The sequence below is a fragment of the Prionailurus bengalensis genome, chromosome B3 (assembly GCF_016509475.1).
Source record: "Prionailurus bengalensis isolate Pbe53 chromosome B3, Fcat_Pben_1.1_paternal_pri, whole genome shotgun sequence".
NCBI lineage: Eukaryota > Metazoa > Chordata > Mammalia > Carnivora > Felidae > Prionailurus > Prionailurus bengalensis.
The window spans coordinates 106,992,688-107,000,398 of record NC_057355.1 but is presented as its reverse complement, the minus strand read 5'-3'; positions in this window follow the sequence as shown (position 1 = coordinate 107,000,398).

The following is a 7,711-nucleotide window of genomic DNA, read 5'->3' as shown; positions in this document are numbered from 1 at the left end:
TCTTAAGTCATATTTTACCCCCCTGCACTGGACACAAGTCTCGGCACATTCTACGTGCTCAGTGCTGAAATGCGTTGTCCCACAGATAAACAGAAAAGATGCGACACTAGTGTTGGAAAAATCAAGGCAAAACGTCCCTACGTTACAGGCCCTGTGTCTTTTCTGGAAATCACAGTGTTCTACCTAGCAACTAAGCAACTGGATATGACACAAAGGAGGAATACGTCTTATTGAAAGCTTCACTTTTGACATTGAACATCTGGTTTGTGTGGTTTGTACATCTGAATAACATATATGCCTTCTTAGATAATCAGTAGACATGGTTACTGACCAGCTGACTTGTCTTCAGTAAGTCAGAGTGGAGTAATTACCCAGTTCTTGTTTTGGTCAGAGATTTATGTAGCGACGTTGGCAACAAAATGGACTCCTTTCTATGCCCATGAGAGCAACGTTAACAAATACCTTCCCCTATGTTCATTAGTTATGAAATCTAAAGGTGTCCTCCTTCAACACTGACAACCAGTCAAATTGATATGATCCCACAGTTCCACTTCATGTGAAATATATGAAAACACATGTCCACACAAAAACTTTTGCATCACAGTCAAAAAGTGGCAACAACCCAATGTTCATCAGCTTATGAGCGGGTAAACAAAAGTGGTATGTCCATGTAATTGACTATTCGGCAATAAGCTTAGCAATAAAAAGGAATTAAACACTGACACATTCTACAACGTGGATGAACCATGAAAAAATGCTAAGAAGCCAGACACAAGAGACCATCTATTGTAGAAGTCCATGCATATGAATAGGCAATAAATATCCAGAATAGGCAAATCTATAGACATAGAAAGTAGTGGTTGCCTAGGGTTGGAGGGGAAGGAAGTGGGGAGAAATGAGAAGTAACTGCCAATGGGTATGGAGTTTCCCTTTGGAGTGATGAAAATGTTTTAAAATGCATTGTGGTACTGATTGCACAATTTCGCGAATATACTCAAAGCCATTGAATGGTACACTTCAAACATGTGAATTGTATGGTATGTGAATTGTATCTCAATAAAGCTGTTATTGGGGCACCTGGGTGGCTCAGTTGATTAAGCGTCCAACTCTTGATCTTGGCTCAGGTCATGATCTCATGTTTCGTGGGTTTGCGCCCCGTGTCGGGCTCTGTGCTGACAGTGGAATCTGCTTGGGATTCTCTCTCTCTCTCCCTCTCTCTTTCTCCCTCTCTCAAAATAAACATTGAAGAGGAAAAAAAGACTTTTAAAAAGCTGTTATTTTAGGAAGCACTCAAAATGGTATCTAGGATTATTATGGGATGAGGAGATGCTAGTTAATCATTACATAAGCTGCTAAAAATTCTGTTTGAAAGGGGAAATTCAACATTTGAATAGACATCTACCAAGCTTTCTCTTTCTCAAAAACGGATTATAAGGAAAAGACGAGATACGAAAGAAAAAGATATTCGGTTCTTGGCCCAGTCCCCTGGTACATTTACTTTAATAAAAGATTTTGCTTTGGCTTAGCTCAGTCAGGAAACACTTTTTCAAGAAGGTTTTTTTTTTTTTTTTTTTTTTTTTTACTGTTCTATATCTTGCAAAGGTAAAAATGAATAGTTTATCATTTGGATAAAGGGGAACTTTTAATTTTGGCTTTCATATTAATTGTGAAAGGCACTTAACATAAATAAGCATTTTTACCCAGCTGGATATATGTGTCTTAACACCAGCAGTTTTAAACTTATCTAGGAACATTTAACAACAGGCTGTCCACGGAGACCATAAAATGAGCAGCTGTAGTGTTAATGACTGTTACACGCTCCCAGCCAGCTGGGACTGGACAGAATGCTGGACCACAGAAACCCCGTAAGTGAATAACATGGGAAATAGTCTATAAATAGGAAGAATATCAGTTATTTGCCAAAACACACAGATTCTGGTGTGACCACACAGAAAGGAGTAGGGACGCCATTAGGATTTCTGACAAGCTGACTGATCCTTGGACCCAAGGACAGCAAAAAAGACAGCATGTTCTCCTGAGCAGATGTTAGGGGCTAGCTTAAGCTTTCTCTCTGATTTTGGTTACTTTCCAGCTCTCTTGAAGGGGAGACTGGGGTCTGAGAACAGATTGCTTGAAAGTGAGACGTAGGACTTTGCCTTTCTGCTGGGCTCCCTGTGTCTGTGAAGCCAAACGCACGGGAGTGGCGTTGGCTGCTTCTGGTTGGCAATTGTCCACTTGCTCCACAGATGCTGAAAAAGTCTGAGGAGACTGGAGAACCTCCTGACCGACATGTGCTAAGCAGAGTGTTTTTTTTCCCGTCCCACCATCCTGAGGACGGTATGTGTTACCACTTGACTTTCTCCAAACAACCCTACCCTTGAGCCCCACTGAAGTTCTCATCATTCCCAAACATATTTTGTTTGATACTCTTGTGGTTGGGTACCTATTGTTCCTTTTAGTCAGAATTTCCCTCTTCCTTCTCTGGAAACCTTCTACTCATCCTTTTAATCTTACCTTTTTGGCGAAGCCTCCCCAGCCGCCCCAGGCATAGTCAGTCATTTCCAGGTCTATCCTCCTAAAGCTATCTCCATCACAGCCTGGAAACTGTGCATGGTTCTCCCTCCCCAGACAGTGAGTATCTCAGATACAAGGATTACATCTTCTATTTTACAGTCACTATCACTTAGCATGTCTGGAATATAGTAAGGACTTAATAAATGTTTGTTGAATTCCATTACATTGAGGTCCTGATATGTTGCCTAAGACAACAGAGATGAGTAAGCCAGCTGCTGCCTGGTCCGGAAGGAACAACAAATACTGTGTGTGAGTGTGTGTGTATGATTAATATCAAGTACGAAACTAAGGGCGCCTGGGTGGCTTAGTTGGTTAAGTGACTCTTGATTTCAGCTCAAGTAATGATCTCACGGTTCATGGGAATGAGCCCTTCATCCTGCAGTGCAGAGCCTAGTTGGGATTCTCTCTCTCCCTTTCTCTGCCCCTCACCCACTCTCTCTCACCTTCTCTCCCTCTCTCAAAATAAATAAATAAACATTTAAAATGAAGTAAGAACCAGCCAAAGCCAAAGGACCACCGGTTTTTAATGGAAGTATTCCAGGGACCAACGGGAGAAAGATTTATTGAAATCATACTATAGTGTATTAGTTTGCTCTGCTGTCAAAACAAAGTGCTTGCTGAGTGGCTTAAACAGAATTTTCTCATGATTCTGGGGGCTAGATGTCCGCGATCCAGGTGTCAGCAGGGTTGTTTCTTCTGAGGCTCCTCTTCTTGGCTCCTTGTAGATGGCTGCCTTCTCCCGCCATCTTCCCATGGTCCTTCCTGCGTGTCTCTGTGTCCTGATCTCTTATAAGGACACCGATCCTGTTGGATTAGGACCCACCCTAGTGACCTCATTTAACCTTAATTTAAGGTCTTTAAAGACCTTATCTCCAAATACAGTCACTTCCTGAGGTACTGGGGGTCAGGTCTTTAACATACGAATTTTGATGAGATGCAGTTCAGCCCATCACAGTGGGTAACTACCTACATTGCCTGGGGTTAAGGCTTGTTTTATAAGTCAGTGCTGCAAACTCTTTTTATCTTCTTTGAACTCATCTTCAGATCTGAGCAGTGTTGACAGAGCCCCTTTAAGCACGCATTTAGATGGTAATCGAAGCTGGCAGTGTGGAGCCTCGATGCTAATGCAGATTCTCTTCTCCCTCTTCGCAGTATTGCATGGGCTGGACCAGGCCTGGGGACCCTTTCCGCAGGATGTCAAAAGGTCCTTGGTCCCTGGCTCTACATGCTGCAGCCTACTTTCACAGACTGCTTTTATACCACAAATGAGTGTGCCCTTGGAAGTCTATGCCGGCATTTGCTGTAACCGCTCTCTAGTTAGCGCCAACCTAGCACCAAACAAGGTTAGGGCTTGTGCATGAGGCTGGAGAGAGAAAGAAGACCACTGAAGGCTTACAAACCAGAACTGCATACAGCTGAAGAAATCCAGCCCCAGTGCCAGACCGCAAGGTAGGCCAGTTGAAGAATATCATTCAAGGAGCCCTGCCTTCGAGGACAGATGTCCTTTTCAAAAATATACAACAGAATCATTAGACTATTGTGGAGCTGTTCAGAGTAGATTCCTCTTGGAAAGAGCAATACTGGAGTCGTTTCTGGAGACAAAATAAACTTGGGTTTACAGGGTTGACACGCCAGAGATGTTCTTCCTCTCCTTCAGTTTAATATGTCTTCAGGTGAGGTCCCCAGCCACCTATGTTGAACCCACACAGGGTTCTAAATAAAAATATAAGTTCCTATGTACTACCTCATGCTAACTGAGTCAGGATCCTTGGGTGGACCTAGGAATCTGAGTTTTAATCTTGCCTTGTGTAATTTTTATCCAAATTGATATGTCCAAATCAGTGTTTAGGAACTGCCTGGAAATGTAGGAGAGGCACCTCCAGGTGCGTCGTTCTGCCTGGACTGTGGCTTCATGATCCACTCAGCCTCCCCATGGGTGTGGTTCACTGAGACTCAGACAGACTGACAGTCACCAAGTCCCTGTACCGTACAGCCAGCTCCTGATTCACCCCCTCCAGGGCTCTGCCCGCAACTCTCATTTATCTCTCTTCCCTGTCCCTTTGTTCTTTGAAGTCACAGCTTGGATCACTCCAAATTTAAAAAAAAAAAAAAAAAAAGCGCCTAAAAGTTTTCTAATCCTGAGATGACTCAATGTTGATGATGGTGTGGTTAGTAGAAGGGGATACTCACACTCAGATGCTGGGAGTGTAAACGGGTACAATCCTTTCCGGAGGGCATTTTGGCAATCTGTAGCGAGAAACTATGAATTCTATTTCCAGAAATGAATGCCAAGCGAAAATGAGAGATTCTGGCAAAGACTTATATTGAAGAATATTCATCAGAGCCTTGCTTTATAATAGTGATAAATGGTTAACAGATAGGGAACTTTTCAAATTCATAAGATTAAAATATTAGGTAGTCATTAAAAATTCTGCTGTCATAAAATACCTAAAGGTTAAAAAGTACTTTTATGGATTTTTTTTAAAAGATGAAAATCTCTATATATAATAATTCCAAATCCCCCTCCCCCAAATTTCTCTCTCTGAAGAAAAATATACCTAGTAGTTAAAAATGATTATCTTGGGGCGCCTGGGTGGCGCAGTCGGTTAAGCGTCCGACTTCAGCCAGGTCACGATCTCGCGGTCCGTGAGTTCGAGCCCCGCGTAGGGCTCTGGGCTGATGGCTCGGAGCCTGGAGCCTGTTTCCGATACTGTGTCTCCCTCTCTCTCTGCCCCTCCCCCGTTCATGCTCTGTCTCTCTCTGTCCCAAAAATAAATAAACGTTGAAAAAAAAGAAAATGATTATCTTTTGATCAGGAGCTTCCATAAAGAGAGAAAAGAACAGGAACCCTGAGGACAACGTAAGCTAAATCTTCAGCAAACTCACATTAATTTATTGCCTTCATTTTCACTCCAGCTGAGATCAGCCAGCCTGAGTGAAGAGAAATTTGGCTTTGTGGCAGAGATGGAAGTAGGAAATTAGAATCCAAAACACTTAATGGCGGTGACTCTCAAACCTCAGTGTGTAAAAGGATCAGTGTGTAAAAAAAGCTAGCTAAAATGCAGATTCATTGGCCCTACTTCTAGAAATTTCTATGTAAGAGATGAGACTTGCTATCTTCATCTTTTAATGATCCCCTGATGTAGTTTTGCTGCAGGGAAGCTGACGGTATTTGCGTCTGGGGGGAGTAGCTGGAGAGAGATCCCCAGGGGAGACCTGGGGAAGCAAAGGGTACTGGGAAGCTAGAGGAAGGGCAAAGGAGGTGTCAAACTTTAACACTTCTTTTATTTTCCATATAAACTAGGACTGTTTACTACAATAGGACTACTGAATAGTCTGACAGCACTTTGTAAGCCAAACTTGAGAACATGGCTATCATTTTAAACATGATATCTAGTGGAAAATATGTTTCAAGTTTTAAACATTTTTTTTTTAATTTTGAGAGAGAGAGAGAGAGAGCGCACAAGAGAGAGAAGGAGAGAGAGAATCTGAAGCAGGCTCCATGCCCAGTGCAGAGCCCGACCAACGCTTGATCTCACAACCATGAGATCATGACCTGAGTTGAAATTAGGAGTCAGATGCTTAACTGAGCCACCCAAGTGCCCCATGTTTCAAGTTTTGAACAACTTGATTTCATGTTTCAAGTTTGAACAACTAATTCCCATCTGAACGTTTGGGATTCAATTTGTTCCCATATAAGCAACTATCTGTTATAAATTCCATACCACAAGGTTCCCAACCAGAACTTGGAAAACCACCCCAACTTTGATGTAATAATTTAGAGGCCCTTCAATTTTTCACATTGACTTTAGCCCATTTATCAAAATAGAAAAAAGATAAACGTATTTTTGAGAAAAAAGGACAGATAGCCACTATTAAATGTAAGATTAAGGGATGCCTGGGTGGCTCAGTCAGTTGAGTGTCCGACTTTGGCTCAGGTCATGATCTCATGGTTCCTGGGTTCAAGCCCCGCACCGGGTTCTGTGCTGACAGCTCAGATCCTGGAGCCTTCTTCAGATTCTGTGTCTCCTTTCTCTGACCCCACCCCACCATGCTCTGTTACTCTCTCTCCCTTTCTAAAAAAAAAAAAAAAAAAAAAAAAAAAAAGATTGATTACATCCAATCTCAAGTTAAAAACAAAACACTACAAATCAGATTTGAGCCTCTATGTTCTTTTTACAAAGAATTTTGGATTCTTGCCTTTTTTTGGAGAAGGATAATATGAGGAATAACGATATAGCTTAGAAGTTCCATTCAGCTTTCTTAGTTCTGAATTTGGAATGGTCCCTTAAAATTCTACAAATTCCAAATTCACTAACTCTAAAGAATAAATTATTGAACAAATCTCTTTTGACAGGCATGGAGTAGGAAATAATGAAAACTGCCAATGCTGGATATGTACACAGGCAAAAGTGCTGTTGCACATTTACAATTTGATGGTAATAATAAGCTGTTTAAAAGAAAGTTCAGCTGTGAGTTGGAACCGTGTTTGAGAAAGTTGTCAACAAGAGGTGAGTTGGGATGGTAGTTGTTTCCACGTCTGTCTGGATCGGGTGCAAACAGTGGTGAGATTAAAAAAGCTCCAATAAATAAATAAACTCCTAAAATACCACCCTGTCCTCATATTTAATTCATGTGCAAAATAAATATAAAAGCCCCAATTAAAGGCCCCAAGAGCTGAGCTAAATGGTCAGTTTGAGCTACTGAGGACTGAGGGTGTTTGGACTAGATTTGTGTTGTTTCAGATTTTAATAATAAAACCCTTGGTTCAAACAGTCCTTTGCTGTTGCAGAAGTGGAAGCCTGGTGCATCAGATTGGCGACCCTTGATGACATCAGATTTGGACACTTACATCAGTTAGGACTCTTCAATTCCAAGCAACAGAACCTGATTTGGGCCAGTTTTCAGATTGCTGGGGAAGCTAATGAAACAAACTTCAGAAAGGACTGGAATCAGGGATGCTCTGGAGTTCTGGGTAGCAAGAACTAAAGGACAGTCTCTTCAGGGATTGTCACTGGAACCACACTTGGTATTCCTTAGTTCTGATTGCTTTGTTTGGGTCCCATGTCCATCCCTTGATGCAGAGGGATGGGAACATTTTCAGGTGCGAGAGGATGGTTAGCAGAAGGGGGAGTTG